The sequence below is a fragment of the Pristis pectinata genome, chromosome 4, assembly GCF_009764475.1.
Source record: "Pristis pectinata isolate sPriPec2 chromosome 4, sPriPec2.1.pri, whole genome shotgun sequence".
Classification (NCBI taxonomy): Eukaryota; Metazoa; Chordata; class Chondrichthyes; order Rhinopristiformes; family Pristidae; genus Pristis; species Pristis pectinata.
This window is the reverse complement of record NC_067408.1, coordinates 17,823,716-17,842,913: the sequence shown is the minus strand read 5'-3', so window position 1 is coordinate 17,842,913 and position 19,198 is coordinate 17,823,716.

Below are 19,198 nucleotides of genomic sequence, written 5' to 3'. Positions count from 1 at the left end.
TTGTGGTCTTTTGGTCAGAAAGTCAAGGACCTAGTTGTTGAGGGAGGTGTTGAGTCCCAGGTCTCGGAGTTTGCTGATGACTTTGGTTGGAATTATAGTATTGAAGGCAGAACTGTAGTCAATAATGAATAGTCTAACGTAGGTGTCTTTGCTGTCCAGATGCTCCAGAGCTGAGTGTAGGGCCAGGGAGATGGCATCCACTGTAGACTTGTTTTGTGGGAGGCGAATTGCAGCGGGTCGAGGTTGTCTGGGAGGCTGGAGTTAATGAGTGCCATGACCAGCGTCTCGAAGCACTTCATGATGGTGGATGTCAGAGGCAGCGGTTGGTCGTGATGAAGATATGTTACCTTCTTTTTTTTTAGGTACCGGGATGATATTAGTTTTCTTAAAACAGATGGGAACCTCAGATTGAAGCAGGGAGAGGTTAGATATGTCTGCAAATACCATTCCACCCCCCCACCTCCCCCCACCCCCAGCTGATCAGCACGATATCTGAGGACATGGCCAGGGACACCATCCGGGCCAGATGCTTTCCTCGGGTTTACTCTCTGGAAAACTGATCTTACGTCCTCAACGGTAACCACAGGCTCAGTTGCATTCGAGGCTGTCAGGGTGGGTGGTGACAATCCACTCCCCTTCTGTTCAAAACGTGCATGGAATGCATTAAGCTCATCAGAAAGGGATGCGCTGTTGTTGACTATGCTGCCCGACTTTGCTTAGTAGCCCATTATAGCATGTAGCAATGTGGTCCAGGGTGCAGACAACCAGAGGAACTCAGGGTGGTGGAAGATCAGCCTCAATGTCACAAGAAAAAAAAAACTGACTCTAATGCATTGGAAGTGAAAGAAGCCATTCAGGATGCAAATTATTTAATTAAGCAACCTCATAAAATAGTTATTTGCTTCTGATTGGAGAAGGGAATTGAATGTTTAAGTGCTTTCACTACTTATCCCTTTATGAATTATATGGCTTGATTTTTTTTCAAAGAGATCATTTCCTTTATTGGTAAATTCTGTGCTGTGAGATTCTATTGTCCTTCCTGAGAGGGAGCAACGGAAACAGAATAGCAGTGTTATCTCTATCTGTCTTTCAATGGACAAACCGCTCTAATTCCAATATTATCTTGTGCCCTATATCAGCATATTGCATCCATTTATTTATAGATTGCATCAAGAGGAAAGCGTTTGCTCCAGAAATGGGCTGTGAAAATCCATTTAGATAAACAAACTACATCAGCTCATGTTGCATCATCCTGAAACTTCTACTCTTGTTTTCCATAGATGCTGCCTGACCTGCTATGCCTTGAGCGAATTTATGTCCAAATGTCCAAATTTATGTGAACACTTAACCAATTCACCACCCATTCATGGAATTCAGTAACTTGGGGCAGTCATTCAAGAGTTGGACGGGGAACACAATTATTATGAAATGCATATCAAGAAACTGTCTGTTAATAACTTCATTCAATGTGAATAGAACACAAATCAATGTTATAATCTCTTCTCCAGGCCTAATTGAACTTTAGCAGTTATATTTTTGCTTATGGATGTGATACTTTGACTGATAATCATATTATGTTTGATGTCTGCTCCATGTTCTTTCATTCCATCCAATGGTAATCATGCAACCATAGCAATTTGCAATTTTTCAAAGATCAGTGACACAAAAATCTAATCAACTCAATTTGTTGATCAAGCCAATGACACTGTAGAAAATCTTTACACCCCAGTCATCTCTGATTTTGGCTGGGTGTGCCCTAGAGCAATGCTATTGTAATGCTATTAACAGCACATAACACAAACAAAGAAGCATAATCTGATTCTAACTGCCATATTGACTCACTTAGTCTCAACCTATTAGAGATATTCAGTTTGTTCTACCCAAATCTCACCTCTCGTTTCTGCTGCTGAAAACGAACTTGTTTATTCCCAGTTCTCATGAAGGGTCTCAGACTTTAATTTTTTAAAATTTTATTTACAGCGTGGTAACAGGCCCTTCCGGCCCAACGAGTCCGCACCGCCCATTTTAACCCCAAATTCACCTACCCATACGTCTTTGCAATGTGGGAGGGAACCGGAGCACCCGGAGGAAACCCACACAGACACAGGGAGAACGTACAAACTCCTTACAGACAGCGACGGGAATCGAACCCCGATCGCTGGCGTTGTAATAGCGTCGCGCTAACCGCTACGCTGACCTACTGGGTGTTTCCAGCACTTTTTTTTTATTTTAGCTTTCCAAGATCAGCGGGTGAATTTTGATTTACACCCCAGCCTGTTTGTGCAGAGAAAGCTCATTCCTCATATGGAAAGACAACCATAAAACATTCTTTCTGCAGTCATACTCTTGTTCTGCTTGCTCCATACAAGGTACAACTAGATTGTGTTGAATGTGCTGCTGGACAATCTGGGATTCATTTTTGACATTTAAGATATTGGAATGGTGGTAGGGGTTACAGTTTTTCTGCAGAATATGACAAATTAAACCCACCCAAGTGTTATAAATGGATTTAGTCATGACCGCCTTACAATCCTGGTAGTGATTTATCTCCACTTGAAGTGGATGTGATGTTCCCTAACATTACCACAGTAGAATACATGTTAGTCAGAAGCATATGCACCATCAAGAAGCTTTCAATCAAACCAGAAGGAATTGCTCACTTTTAAAGGTGTTAACAACTTTGTGGAGCAGTTTGCTCAGCTACTAATTTGCATCATTATAAATTATGTATTAGATTAAAAGACAAGAGTCGTTATAAAAGACTTTCTTCCTGTACTCTGGCTGCTGATAACAAGAGGTATAAAACTAATCCTTTGGGAGGTCATTCACCATTTAGTAGTGGGAGGAGAGAGATTACAGAAAATTGAAAAACAAACAATACACATTACCTGGAGATTTGCCAATTAAAATCAGTCACTAAAGCTAAGTACCGTGGATGCTGGCAATCTGAAATTAAAATGGGAAATACTGAAAATAATTGACAGCTGTGAAGTGAGAAACAGAGTTTAAAGTTCAGTGTTATGACTTTTAATCAGAATTGAAAATCATTGAAGATGTAATAAGCTTTTAAGTGCAAGGAAATAGGGGAATGGAAGAAGAAACAAAAGGAAGGGAGAAATGAAAAAGAAAAGCAAAATCACATGAAGGGTAATGGAGCAAAGCAAAAGGCAATGATAACGTTCGTTAAAAACAAAAGGCAAGTTTGAAGAAGGTGTAAATAAATAAATAAGAACCATTAATCTTACAAATTGTTAACCCTACTGATGTCCAGAAGACTGTCAAGTACACCATCAAAGGATAAAGTGCTGCTCCTTGATTTTATCATTAATTGAAACCATTTGTTGTGTATGGTATCAGAAAATCAGAAAGCGATTACATATGATTTGTTGGATCTGGCTAATGGTCGCATTGTCTCCCAATTCATAGACATGCACAGATAATCTAGACTGACTCTTCATTGCACTGCTGAAGTACTACTATTCTGTTGGAGGTGCCTTCTTCCAAATGAGGAGTTAAGCTAAGATACATTAACATGATTGAATGAGAAAGGAATTTTTTTTGGTATCAAAGGCAATATGTATCCATCTTCCAATACTGCAGACATTGCTATTTGTGGATACTTGCCTTCTATGTACAGTGATTCCAAGATAGAAGTACATTAATGGTCATGTGCCAATTTTCAAAATCTTGCAGTTCTGACTGAGCTGTGTTTAGTGCAATCCCAGTGGCCACCAGATGCTAGACATTGATCTTGAAGTTCTGCAATCATTATGGTAATGTAAAATTCACAATAGTGTTAGAGGGGGAATTCCAGGATTTTGAGGCACTGACAATGCGGTAAAAAGTTATGAGTGTATCCAAAATTATAACACTGTATATACGGTTATGAAATTCAGCAGATCAAGAAATATAAAGAGCAGCTTTCAAATGCAATTGATTAACAGTGTTACAGCTGAGATCTGTATTAAAACAAGGTTAAAGAAGGGCAGGAGTGGATTTTAAATATTTCTGGATGCAAGATGATCTGGAAACTTCGAGAAATGGAGAAGGGATGGCAGTATTGAATGAGGGGAATATTAGAGTTGGAGAAGGAGGATGTTCTGGAATAACCAAAGGCAAAATCAATCAGTGTCAGGAAAAAATAGAGTGCAAGAATGCTACTGGGACTATTTTGTTGGCTGCCAACAAATTTGAAGGGAATTTACAGAAATCGACAAATGCCACAGAGGTGTGATAATGGGGGACTTCAACTATTTTAATATAGAGTGGGGAAGCAATAACACAAGTGACAAAGGTGGGGAGGAGTTTCTTTAGTGTGTTCAGGAGAATTTTCTTCACCAGTAAGACCCCAATGAGGAAGGCGGCTTTGCTGTACATGGCTCAGGCAAATGAGGTAGGCTCAAGTGGAACAAGTATCATGAGGGGAACATCAATGGAACAGCAATCGTATGGCTGAGAATAACAATGGAAAAGAATATAGACCACTGCAAAGTAAAGATAATCAAATGGATAAAAGTCAACAGATCTGGCCTCAGTAGATTTGAATCAAAGTTCAGCAGGTGTAGTGAACTACAAGTTTACTACTATATCATCTTGTGATTAAGTTTGAGTGAAACCTCTCAAACATCTGGCTCCTATGTATGTCTTCTTTCAAAATTTTGCAAGATGACCTTATTGCTATACATTACCTTCCCTTGCACAGGTTTACGCAGGTTTATACTGAATACTGAATACTGGTTTATAAATTCATAAAGAGATGTTCTTTGAAAATTTTTTAGCAGGAACCATCATCTGAGTGATCTCGCCCTCTTTTGCTCCAATTTTTTCACTGATTTGATGCAACTACACCCACTGTGATTGATCATTCATGCACATCAGCTGCCTCATGAAATTTGCTCCAGAATATTTATACGGTGACTGAAACACTCATTAATTATTGTGTGTTGAGTTTCATGGACAACTGTGTTTATTGTATAGAATTGGTTTTGGATTCAGCCAGGCATCCTTATTGAAACAGCTCTGGAGCAGTCTACTGCCAACTCTTGCTGAAGGCATATAACCAAACTGCCACAGTAATTTAGAATAGATAATTCTTGCTTTCTTTGTGACAGTAATAAGAGAGTTATGGGAGTTCCTGTAATTGCAACATCAATATACACTCTTGGACAGCTGCCTGTTTCAGAATCTCTTGGTCAGTATCAGCAAATTATTCAATTTTTTATCTTCATTATCTCACCGGTGGTGAGTACATACTTATGAACAATATTTGATGATTCTCTGTCACCCTCTCCCCCTTACCACCATTGTCCTTACACAGTCACACACTGCACATGCTTTCTTTCACACCCCAATGTTAATTATCCAGTAATTCCTCTTCCTCCCTTGTGTTGTGGTCTCTTTAGTTTGAACTGACTGGAATAACCTGACGCACATATATTTCTTGTAGACATGTCCGTTTAATAGTCTTATTGCCCACTATGCCCCACCTAAAAAATTCTTAATGTATCACTTAGACTGCCATGCCTTATTTAATTACTGTTTACCTGGTGTTTGTTTCTTGAACTAATTGATCATGAGGTCTAGGTTTTTTGAAATGAAGGAAATTACCTTAATGTTAAATGACTAATTGACGTGATTACTTCAGTATTTTCAGCTATCAGCAAGTTTAAGTGCTTGATTACTTTCCTTTGGACTTAGATTTTCATCTTCTAGTTTTATGGTTGAGTTTTTGTATTTATGTGTTTTTGTTTAATACTTGATTGATATCACTGGGGCAATTCAGATACTTTCAAGATTCAAAGAGTGCACAGGTGTAAGAATGTGCTGATTTTAGTCTGTTATATTTTCTATATGTGGATGGTCCTTATTATCTTGGTATAACTTCCCCAACAGTTCACATAAAGGTAGGGTGAAGGCAAGTTGCATTAGAGGCAAAAATCTTGGTGTTACTCAAGAAAGGTAATTCAGAAGAAGCTGTACTTGGCTTTACTGTTAATATGGAAGTGTCCAACAAAAAATTGATAACTTTAGAGGGACAAAATAATCTCAACAGGACAATCCCTTCTGTAAACAACACTCAGTTGCATTTTATCCCATGTGCAAGTCAACCCTAATTTGGTTTGCAATTCTTCAAGATCCCAAATGGTGAGCACAGTCTGAGACGTGACCTTTCCAGTGAGATATTAAACCCAAGGCTCGTCTGCCCGCTCACTTGACGATAAAGGAAGCCATGCCATTAATTTGAAGGGAATGGTGGGATGAGGCTGATATTGAGCTTAAACTAAAGCATGGACCAACTGGACCAAAAGGCTGGTTACTGTGCTGTAAATTTGATGCAACTAAATCCTTACTCAGTTTAGTTTAATGGTAATCATTGAGGAAACCTACTCAGAAATTCATCTGCAGTCAGCAGCACCAAACAGGCTTGGTGGTTATGATGTTACTTTTTATTATGAGAACTGTAATTATTTTCTGTGCTCTTTGGGTTAGCTTATTTTGAACCTGCTTCCCCTCTGCACTGAATTCCCATTCAAACCAAATTTCTGCTGTGTCTGTTTAACAGGCAAGGTCATTTAGTACATTCAAAGAACACCATGTTAGTAGTTCTCTTTAAAATAAATACTATCCAAATTACAACCAGCCAGTTGCTCACTGCATCATTTGACAGTGAGTCTGGTACCCGATCCCAGCTGTTCAACTCTGAGCAACCATTGGCTTGCACCTGAAGTTCAAAGTGAAGAAAGTATGTGAAATTTCAGGCTGTTAACAACAAAACTTTCATAACATGTTATCTTTTTTTCACCTGAATACTCCTGGCACTCTGAAATTTAAAAAAAGAGATATGAATTGGGAGCCAGACAGCAACAGGATCCTTACACGATGCTGATGGTGGATTACTTCTTCTCAAGACAGCTTCTATAATCATCCATCTACCCCTGCTAGATGCTGCTGTGGCATTTACATGCAATTAACTATTAGTGTTGCTGCCTTTCTGACATTACATTTTTGATCAAGATATAAGGGGTAGACAGTCTATTTGTTGTTTTGTTCGGCTATCCAAAACAGGAATGTTGCAGATGTGATAATTGGTCAATGGTCTTTACATGGTAATTGATGGAGGGATTGCAGTTCACCTCAACACTCTGGGGTACAGTAGAGAAGAACCATATAGGCTTCATCCATCTGAACTGTGCTGTTGGCTTGTGTGAGATGCCAGAAGGCTCGGCATCTGTGGAACAATATCTCAGCATGAATTAAGGAAAACAGGGTAGAAAGGAAACAAAGGCAAGTCACTGTGATGTTCTGTGGAAGTTCCTGCCACACATTAAAAAGACAAAGGCCTTTGGAATATGTTGCCACAGTCCTGCTCCCCACAGTCACACCTCACCTGACCTTATCTCAGCTAAATCCAAATGGCCTACCCTGCCAGCTCAGAGTTCAGCAAGAGGACTTGAGCGGCAGCAGGGCCTTAAGCAATGTAATGAGAGTGGTCCAAAATATGCCCACACAACGTATCCTTTGATAACTGGCGAAGCTCTGTCCCTGTTCAGCAAATTCCAAGTCTATGATTCCAAAGGGAAGTTAGACAAATTGGACTGCTCTTTCTAAGATCTCGTACAGACACTTTAGGCTTAATGGCCTTCTTCTTTGCATGAACTCTCACAAAAAAAGGTAGAATTTGACCAACAAATGAAAGCAATTTCTAAACTCAATTTTTCTTGATAAACAATTATCTAGTCAGAATTTTTAACCTGCTATCACCAGGAATTTCTTCAGTACTGATCAATTCATGAATCTTTCTTATGGAGATAAATGTGTTCCCAAGGAACTTTGGCCAAGTTATGGCCGTTGATTAGAATGGTACACCTTCTTCACCTTCTCCTTCTGTTTTCCTTTGACCCAAATTTCAAAAATGAATGAATATGGCAAAACTAAGTCAATAATGGTGCTGCCTAAAAATTGGGTTTCATTCTTCTTTTGGTAAGATAAACCTGGCTGTATATAGCATTAATGTTCAATAAGATGCTCGTTATAATTCATGAAATTAGCCAAAACTGTTACAGACAGCACTTCTGGTGGTTTACACCCAGAATCCAGTACTAAAACCAAACCTAAATAATCTCTGATGTGTGCTGCATGAGAAGCTCTCAAATGCCATGTCTTTGCCATGAAAATCATTGGGAAGAGTGTCAAACCTTAAAGAAACTTCCACTCCCTTGCACCAGCATCCACAGAACAATTGGATAAAAGGTTACTGTGGAGATGAGGGAAAAGATATAGAAGTAAGGGGCTGGGATGTCACAGCAATTTCCTGATTTTGTCATAATCCCCATGTGGCGGTGTATTGTGGAGGGTCATGACTGTCACGTGACAGCACTGCCCACTACCTGGTCGGAAGACACACCACTGCAAATCAAGGTTTGTTCCCCCCCCCCACCCATCAGCACACACCTGACCATTGGCCCCTTTAAGTACCTTTGTACTTGGCCTTGGGCCATTGACCTTTGTAATCAATTAGTCCTTGCTGGCGCCGAGCCATTGGCCCCCTGTAAATTACCTGGGCTGGACCCCCCAGCCCTCCAGCACTATAAAGGGCACCATGTGTGCTCAGCTTGCTCTCTTTTGCCATCTTCGAGGGACCACCCTGCTTCACTCCAGGCTGAGTTCCATGGAACGGCGCTGGAGAAATCGTTGGTGAGGTGTGCGCTGTTAAAGGGTTGGGAGCATTTTAGTTAGTGTCCCTAGTAGCACAGAGTCGTGCCTGCACTGAGTCAAAGGGTGGTGGGTATCATATTGTTCTTCCTTGATTGGATGTACCTAGTTCGTTGTGTATGTGTGTGTGTATTTTATCCCCGGTGTGGTTTTCCCATGCTTGCTATAAACTGTGTGTGTGTGTGTGTGTGTGTTATTCTCGTTACCATTTTCCCATGCTCGTCTTTTGTAAATAAAATCATTTACTGCCAGACTGTGTTCAGAGTCCTTGTTTTTGAGACCCATCGCATCTATTTTCTTACTCACAACAGGTGGTCTGTCCTGAATCAGTCCCATGCTACCGTGAGGTACAGTGTGATCACTGAGACAGAGCCATACCACATAACTCTGACATGCATAGTAATACAAAGGCTGCAATCAGTGAGAGAAGAGGTTTGAAATACTTTAAGCTTTGATAACCAATGTGGGAAGATGCCATGAACAAGATATCAAAATGGAGACGCTTCAAGTGATGTCTCATTGGCAATCTTCAACGTGATGTACCCCTAAAGGTCAAAAGCTCCAATTTACAATGGTAAGAGAGAGATCGTGCAGCGTATGACTTGTGATGGTTTTAGGTGTATGACTGTCACAAAAGAAAACATCAGATGCACTACGATGAATTACACACGGAAGTATCCTGGGAAATTTCCCGATGGTGCAGCTTCATCTGGAAATCATTGCCTGTACAATCTACCCTGGATTACACAGATTTTGTGTGTGATTCACACATGAAGAGCAGGCACTAATAATTCCAATTTGTGCAATGACATTTTTTTTAATCAAGTTATTGCAGCAAATGTTTGTTTTGAAAGAAAAATGTATTCAATCAAGCTTTGAAGACTAAAGACATGAAGTTTAAATAACTTGAATAGCTATGCATTAACTTATAACTGTTGCCTGGAGCCAAAACTGAGTACAAGTGTAGGCTCTGGAGTAAAGACATTTTGAAAATGGATTGACTGTTAAACAAAAGCAGAGCTACTTTCCATTAACATTTCTTTTCTGTTCATTTTTCAGTTAAGTGGACATTATCTGTTCCAGTTAAAGTGTGAACATCCACTGTATTCCTTTTCATTTCATTTCTTCAGACCCAGTTTCAATTAACCACAACAATAAATCTTGAGTCATGACTTTGAGTGAACCTGGAATCAGCAATTATCTGACACAACCAGCCATTGTCCATCAGTCACTTTGTTGATTAACATGCATGCGCTCATAATGCTTTTTAATATGCCAGGATCAATTTGGCATGGAATATTAATGAGAGTTTATGACTGCACTGCTGCATTTCCTTAGCAACCTGGATCATTACTACTTCATTTCAGACACTGGGTAGTTTTGCTTGCACCACAATGGAAGCTGAGACCGTGGCCGTCAGGTGCTGCAGGATTGTTATTCCCCCCTGTTGTTGAAAGGAAGTTGGCGACAACTTCCATACCTTAAACTGCTGCTCAAAACCCTGTGCATTAAAGGCTGAGCAGCCACATGCTTGTCATTGCATCTAACAATCTTTATCCTACCACTCTGTTTCAACTGGAATTATGGAAATTGATTAATGCCTGGTGACTCACCATATGTAGGTCCTGCCTGTGGTGCAGTGTCTACATTAGGCATTGGGCTGGATTTCATCTGGTAGCTGTGTCTTCATCTTTGCATTCATGATGTTCAACCACTGCTTTGCCAAGTTGAAGTCCTCCCCAAGCCAAAAGGGGGAGAGACACAAGGAAATGGGGAAAAGAGAAAGGTGCACGCTTCAGCCATGTGTGGCTTGTGAATGAGAGAAGATGGTGAGATGAAGGGAAAGTGGAATCTCTGGATTTGGAAAAAATACACAGTCACCATCGGTATTTGCAGCCCCATCACTGGTCACAGACTCTGCTGTACCTGCTCTCCAGCAGGTAAGGTTATTTAGTCACATGGATCCTTGCTCTGCAAGAGACAAGGAAGAGTGTCAGTGAGTATTGTGCTGCGAATTAGTGATGTACCTGCCATGGCTAAATTGCTGGCAGTATGTGCAGGCAGTGAAGCAGTGTTCACTGACTTGACAACAGGTTAATCAGATGCCAAGAATCAGTACAATTTGAGTGAGATTTCTTTTCTATCCACTCATACTAGGACAGCCTTGCAATTCTTGGGGAGATAGAGGAGTCCCGTACAACCTGGCTAGTAAGTTAGTCAAAGCTGCAAGCTTCCAGGTTTAATTCTCCACCAGCAATATTCCCACTGAGAGGTTCCAGTCAATCAGCAAAATTTAACCTGTGGCTGCAGGAAATTGTGTGAAATGTTTGGACATTTTTGCTGCTCATTATACTAACAGTCAAAATGCCCTTTCCACTCAAGTGGCTGGTCCACCACTTCATCCCTTCTGATGCAGAATTCTGTCAGTCATCTTTTAGTTGAATGAATTGGAACTGGAAACATTCCCTAATAAGTGGAAGTTCGAGGTGACTAATAGCTAAACGGAGGTGAAGGAATGTATAGTCATCTTGATTTTCCAAGACCTTTAGACCTATTTTGTTTTGGGAATTGGAGAGCGGGTGGGATGGGGTGGGGTGGGGTGGGTTTCAGGTCAAGATTGCCTTGCACTCAGTCCACTTCTGAGCATATTTTGACAACTGAGTTGCACATTGTCACAGTTCTGAGGGAATGATGTGCTGTCAGAGTCACTGTCAGGTAGATGTGTGCCTGAACCCTCTGATAGACAAGAATCCAGGTGTGTTTCACCCCAGTGTCCTGGCTTGTACTTAGATCTGAGCAGACTGGCAAAACCATTTGGCAGAATGCTTCATTGCCAGGGCTGACCGACAAGCACCAAGATCTCGCTTGGATGGCAGGGGGAGGGGCCCTTCCCGTCAGATGCTTCCAACATGGTCAGAGTGTCACTCCCAGTGCCCAATGCCCTTGAGACAGCTGCGATGAGGATGAGATGATGGCCCACCTCTTTGTGTACTGTGCATTTGCAGAGACGGGATGGAAAATGATGCAAGGGTCCTTGTCGACATTCATCCTGAACAGCTGCATAATGGAGGACTCTCTGATCTATTGGCTGTTTCCAGGGACTCACACTGAGACAAACATCAAGTGCTGCTGGAAAATCATCAATGAAGTGCACTTTGGTCTGCCCAAAACTTGTTGGTCTTCCAGTCCAACCAGATGTCCAAAAGGGAGAGCAGCTGATTGGGACATTCCAGATTGCATGAGTACGTGTTAAGGGATGCACTGAAGCTTGGTGCAGCCAGCATAAAGGCTTTGTGGGGAAGGATTGCAGTTCAAGATCCTTCCACCACCAGACAGTGATGGAATAAGCTTTGCGTAGATGCCTGTCAAACACTTGAAGTTTGTATTGTCCCAGGAGGCCACATGAATGGCAATGGTGCTCTGTACACAGAATGCGCTAACACAACAAATGTGTCGGATCAATGAATTAACACAATGAATGCAAAGAAAGCCATGCACTGCTTTTTTGTATTTCTTGTATAGATTTTTATATAATTAGAGTTTATTTTTGAAATAAAAGTATTTATATCTCAACTGATCCCACCACAATGGATGAACTGTTCATTCATTCTCTACTGCTTAGCAGATCTCCCTGTGCCATCTTTTCTAAGATAAGATATTTATTTATTAGTCACATGTACTTCGAAACACACAATGAAATACGTCTTTTTGTGTTGTTAAGGATGTGCTGGGGCAGCCCGCAAGTTTCGCCACTCTTCCGCCGCCAACACAGCATGCCCTCAGTTCCTAATGACATTTCAATGTATTTCATTGGCTGTGTCAAGAATTTGTGAACAGTACTATTAAATTGTAAATCTATCTTTCTCTGTTAACCAGATTAGTAAGATTACTTTCACTTGCTGATTCAGAACTTCCAAGCCATAGAGTCTAAATTCCAACAGCAAAGTTGCAACGTATTGACAAAGAACTTCTCAACCCATTGGTGAATTGATTTTTTTAAACTCAGTCTTTAAGTAAAGGTCTCAATTTTTCAAATATTTGAGGCTAAAAATGCAGGTATAAACCAGTAATCAACAATGGGGCAAGGCTAGTAGCGATCAATCAGAGCTAGCGTATGTTAGACCCAAAGAGACAAATCTCTTTTTATTACAACCATACTAATTAAATGGGCTTGTCAAATAAATGGCAAACATTTCAAACACAGCAATTAGCATCACACATCAAAATACAAAAACACTGATATGAAATCTTTACTCAAGGAAAATAAATGTGTATAAAAGTAAAGGCTCAACGACAGACAGAAGTCATTCAGATACAGTCAAATCAACATTTGCATTGCAGTCAAATACTTAAAATTAAAGGGAAACAAGTTGGTCGTAATGAGCACCAAATGTTCATTTCATTCAGAGATGCCAATATGCATGGACTTTTCTTCGTGGCCCTCCAGTGGCAGAGATCAAGCTGCTACCTCACAGCACCAGAGACCCAGTTTAATCCTAACCTCTGGTGCTGTCTGTGTAAAATTTGCACCTACTCATTGTCACTGTGTGGGTTTCCTCTGTATGCTCCAGCTTCCACCCACATCCCAAAGACATGCGGGCTGGTAGGTTAATTGGCCACTTTAAATTGCCCCCCACTGTGTCAGTGAGTGGTAGAATCTGGAGACAGCTGACGTGAATGTGGGAGGAATAAAATATGGGATTAATGTAGGATTCGTGTAAATGGTCAGCACGGTCTCTGTGGGCTGAAGGGCCTGTTTCCATGCTGTATCTCACTATTAGAAATTGGAGATATGACACTGTTGCAGAAGGGTGCTTTTCTTGGGTTGGTTTAAAGGGATTAGTATAGTCAGCTGAAACACAGAACACACACTGGAATTGCTTCTTGTAAGGTTACGGGCTAAACATGGAAGAATATTTAATTTCACAGCAGTAAACTCCTCACCTCAATCCACCAAAAATTCACACATGGCAATCATCAGGGTTAAATAATTATTGAACGAAAGATCTCTAATTTAAGCCAATATTTTGTGCTCCTGCCATTCATTAATAAAGAACTTTGGGAAAGCCCTTTTAATTTTCTTGATCCAGTATTTTCCAGAAACATCTTACCCTGATGTAACGTCACAAGTTAGACATTGGTCTCCATATAATGTCTACATATAGTTACAATCATCAGGGTTAGGGTTAATTCATCAGGTATTTTTTGCCAAAATTAAAAATACACAGCATTTTACAAATTTTGGATATGGGTCATACACAAGTCATTTCTAAATAGCCACCCCATCCTGATGAAGCATATGTATCTAACATACTGATGTATTGGGACAACAGACTCACTGACATACTGGTAAGCTGCAAGTACTATGAGGCAGTTTGCCAGTCACTGGAAGAGTGAGTGTGTGAGAGAGAGAGTGAGAGAGAGTGAGTGTGTGTGGGAGAGTATGTGTGAAAGTGTGAGAGAGTGTGTGAGGGAGAGTGTGAGGGAGAGTCTGAGAGTGTGTGTGTGAGGGAGAGAGTGTGTGTGAGAGAGAGAGAGTTTGAGAGAGGGTGAGAGGGAGAGTGTGTGTGAGAGTGAGTGTGACTGTGAAAGTGAATGTGTGTTGGCACCTGGCAAAGCCAATGGGTGCGACCAAGCTGATGCTGAAGTGGCTGCTTCATCGGTGGGCTTTGTTTTCATCCACCACTCGCCCCCACCCACAATCATATTCTGGCATGACATTGAGTGAGGCCTTGACACTACACAGGAACTCACCATCGAAGATTGGATACCAACAAGGATTCTGCAAGAGCTAAGTGTATACAGGCCATCCACAGGTAACAAATGGGTTCTGTTTTTACAGACGTGCATGAGTCGATTTTGTCTGTAAGTCGTGAAAATGCACAAAAATCACTCAATACGGTAAACCTACCTCCACGGTATTGTAATGGATGGCATCAAAAATACACAGCTGATAAGAAAGAACAAATAATAGAAGTGGGGAGAGAGGGGAAACTGGTTCTGCCGTTCATAGGAATGAACATAATGTTTGTACATTGGACTTTTGAATTTAATAATATTATGGGAGCTTGTTTGTATGTAGGGGATGTCCATAACTCAGGGATGGCCTGTATTTACTGCATATGCTAACAGTGACCATGAGCAATTCATCGCTAGCAGCAAGTTTTGGCCCATGGAGATGCAGCTTCACAAAACATTAAAAGTAATTTCAGTAGTGAATTAGGCATCAAAAATCAAGTCAAATGCCAGAGTTCATGTCAGGAGGTACTCATTCAGATCACAAAAGTTACCTATGAATATGTGAATTGTGATGGAATAACAGAATTGAATGACAGCTTTTACAGGTTTGCTTGAAAGTTTGAACCTGCTCTTTCTTGTGAAGAATAGAGATTATGGAGGTGGGGGGCAAATACTCTTCAGAGATTTTTAAAGTAGGGACTACATAGGTTCAAAATAGAAAAGGCAGCAAGAGAAACGTCTCTTTATTCACACGGGGAAGGCAACGGAATGGAGTCAAGACTGAAGAAGTGACCATGTCAACCCTTAAATACAGATTCAAAACACTTAAATATAAGTTCAAAGTAAAACTGTGCAGGTCCATGGAGTAATAACAACAGCTCATGTGAATGATAATCAGTGGCACTGCTGGTATTAACACCTCCAGTCAGTGTTACAATTTCAATGGTTTATCCTGCATTGGAGGAGTTTGTTAGAGATGCTAGAATGTTGCTTAATTAGACAGGATAAGTTCCCATTCTGACTATAACAGTTCGACGAATTGTGTGCTACATTACAACAGATGCAGTCAGTCAGATAATTTCATTCATTTGCACAGGCCAGAGACTGAGCTGAGAATGTGTAGTTGTAGAAGACAGACAGCATGCATAGTATATACATTTAGAAAATATTATTTTGATTTGAAGGGAGGTTTATCCTATTTTCCATTATTCAGCACAATGTAGTTAATTCTGCATATAACTGTCAGCGCCTGAGGCAATAACACTGTTGTGCACAGCAGTGTCCTGTAACTCTACATAACAGCACTTACTCAACCTCAAAGAGCCATTCAATTTTGTTAAACACTCCGAGACGCCATGACATGATAAAACATTTTGTAAACGGGAGTATTATTCGAAGTCACCTGTCCCACAAGTCCCTTAATTTGAATACAAAAAACACTTATCATCAGTAAAGTCCAACTTTGTCCTTCTTATGTATTAAGTCTTCTCCTTCTGAAGATATTTTATGCAAATTTAGAACACCTCCAAATTACAATTTTTTTCCACTCCAATTATAACTTTCTGAATGGTTTCATAAAATGCCAAAGATAAAGCAAATTCAAGGTGACTATGGGTGAACAGAAGCAAAAGTAGATAGATACTTGAAAAGGAAAGGGCGAAACATTACTGTGGATAGACGGAAATGTAATAATTTGAATTGAGGTTGCAGCCAAGATCCTATTAATTGGTGGGGCAGGCTTGAGGAGCCAAGTGGCCTATTCCTGCTCTGAATTTGTATATTCATATGTTCCCAACAAGTAATTTGGAAGGTATTTAACTGTAAAATTTGTGACCATAACTGTAGATTTGCAGTAGTCAGTTGCGAAGATCTGCATCCCTTGCCTTACTTACCAAATGCAGAGTTTCCCGAGAAATGAAATATGCCTATTGGCAGTGACATTCTATCTCAAGTATGGATTGGATTTATTTTTACATTGAAAGAAAAACAAGAGTGTTCAAAGGCTACAAATCAATCTACTGCTCAGATACCAGCACAAGTCCGAATGGGCTTCAATCTTCACTCACGGGGCTTCCAATCACAGATGAACTTCCTGACATATCAAAAAACCAACAAGTCCCCATTGACTCTTTGCAAACAACACGTGTTTTTTTTATGATTTTGAACATCTCTATGAAGCTCTTGTCTGGAAATTTGTGGATTAGACTGAATAATAATTTATCAAATATGCCCACAATATGAATTTCTCCTGAATGAAGGTGGAAAATTCTGTGTGATGCTTCTATTTCTCAGAACATCTGCCTGTATGATCTTTCTGAACAAGGTTAGTGTTAGCTGCCAAGCTTGAAGCCAACAGTGTGTATAAATGCATGTACGTGGCAGCAACAATTAAAATGACTTAGTTCTCTTGTAGCAAGGTGCTAAATGTAGCAAGGTGCTACGCACTGAGCTTAAGAATGAAACACGCAGTCGGAGGTCTGAACTTGAGACTGATTTATTTTTCAACTTCCCGCGCTAGCTTTTAAACCCGTTACAGATCCCGCCCTCTCCGAACGGAAGTGACGCGATACATCACCAACTCTTCCTGTGCACGGGCTTTCTCTCCTCACTGTTGAGCTCATTTTGCGGCTGGCCTTCCTGCCGATGCGCGTTCCGTTCTCGGAGCTGGTTCGCTTGCCTCGAAGGTAGGTCGCTACATGACCCCCACCCCCAGAACCGGCAATACCCCTCCCAAAGTCCACAGTTTGGGACAGTCGCTGTTTGGGCGGTCTGCCTCTGCGCCGAGGAGTCTGAGCCTCGACAGTCTGCGACAAGTCCACATGGGCCGGTTTGAGCCGGTTCACTGTGAACACTTCTTCTTTCCCCCTGATGTCCAGGACGTATGTGGACCCGTTGTTCCTCAGTACTTTGAACGGTCCCTCATACAGCTGCTGCAGAGGTGTCTGGTGCGCGCCCCTTCGAACAAAAACAAACTTACAGTTCTGCAGATCTTTGGGTACGCAGGTCAGGGTTTGTCCGTGTCGTGAAGTTGGTATGGTTGCCAAGCCTCTCGCGTAGTCTGTCCAGGAATGCTGCCGGTTCTTCCCCCTGCCCCCTTGGGGCTGGAATGAACTTTCCTGGGATGACCAGGAGTGCGCCGTACACCAGCTTGGCTGATGAGGTGTGTAGATCCTCTTTGGGTGCTGTGTGGATTCCCAGCGGGACCCAGGGGAGCTCATCCACCCAGTTGGGCCCTGTCAGGTGGGCCATGAGAGCCGACTTCAAGCTGTGGTGGAAGCGTTTCACCAGCCCATTCGACTGTGGGTGGTAGGCGGTTGTGTGGTGTAAACATGCTCCCAACAGGCTGGCCACGGCCGACCACAGGCTGGAGGTGAACTGGGCGCCTCTTTTGGAGGTATTGTGGGCTGGTACACCGAAGCGTGCTACCCAGGTTGCGATCAGCGCTCGGGCGCAGGAATTGGCGGTGGTGTCAGTGAGCGGGGCTGCCTCTGGCCATCTTGTGAATCGGTCGACCATAGTTAGGAGGTACCTCGCTCCTCTCGACACAGGCAGGGGCCCCACGATATCCACATGAATGTGGTCGAACCTCCGGTGGGTGGGCTCGAACTGCTGCGGTGGTGCTCTGGTGTGTTGCTGCACCTTGGCTGTTTGGCACTGCACGCACGTTTTGGTCCACTCACTGACCTGTTTGCGGAGTCCGTGCCACACGAACCTGCTGGAGACCATCCGGGCGGTTGTCCTGATGGATGGGTGTGCCAAACCGTGTACAGAGTTAAAAACTTGCCGCTGCCAGGCTGCCAGGACAATGGGGCGAGGTTGGCCGGTAGCTATGTTGCATAGGAGGGTCCTCCCACCTGGGCCTAATAGGAACTCTTGCAGCTGCAAACCCAAGACTGCGGTCCTGTAGCTGGGCAACTCGTCGTCCACCTGCTGTGCCTTCACTAGCGCTGTATAGTCCACTCCCTGGGACAGGGCCTGGATAGCTGATCTGGAGAGTGCGTCCGCCACGACATTGTCCTTTCCCGAGACATGCTGGATGTCCGCCGTGTACTCGGAGATGTAGGACAGATGTCACTGCTGACGGGCTGACCAGGGATCGGATGCCTTCGTGAATGCAAAGGTCAATGGTTTGTGGTCCGTGAATGCGGTGAACAGCCTGCCCTCTAAAAAGTACCTGAAATGCTGGATTGCCAGGTAAAGTGCTAACAGCTCCCGGTTGAAAGCTCTATACTTGAGTTCAGGTTGCCACAGGTGCTTGCTGAAGAATGCTAGGGGTTGCCAGTGCCCCTCGATGAGTTGCTCCAGCACCCCACCGACTGCTGTGTTGGACGCGTCCACTGTGACGGTGGTTGGGATGTCCGTTCTGGGGTGCACCAGCATCGCGGCGTTTGCTAAGGCTTCTTTGGCTTTAATGAAGGCGGCCACGGCCTCTTTGTCCCAAATAATGTCCTTGCCTTTACCCGACATCAGGGTGAACAAAGGGCACATGACTTGTGCCGCCGAGAGGAGGAAACGGCAGTAGAAGTTGATTATACCAATGAATTCCTGCAAGCCTTTGACCTTGTTGGGCCGGGCGAAGTGGCGGACCGCGTCTACCTTGGCGGGCAGGGGAGTTGACCCGTCTTTGGTAATTCTGTGGCCCAGGAAGTCGATGGTGTCGAGCCCGAACTGGCATTTGGCCGGGTTGATGGTGAGGTTGAAGTCACTCAAGCGGGAGTAGAGCAGGCGGAGGTGGGACAGATGTTCC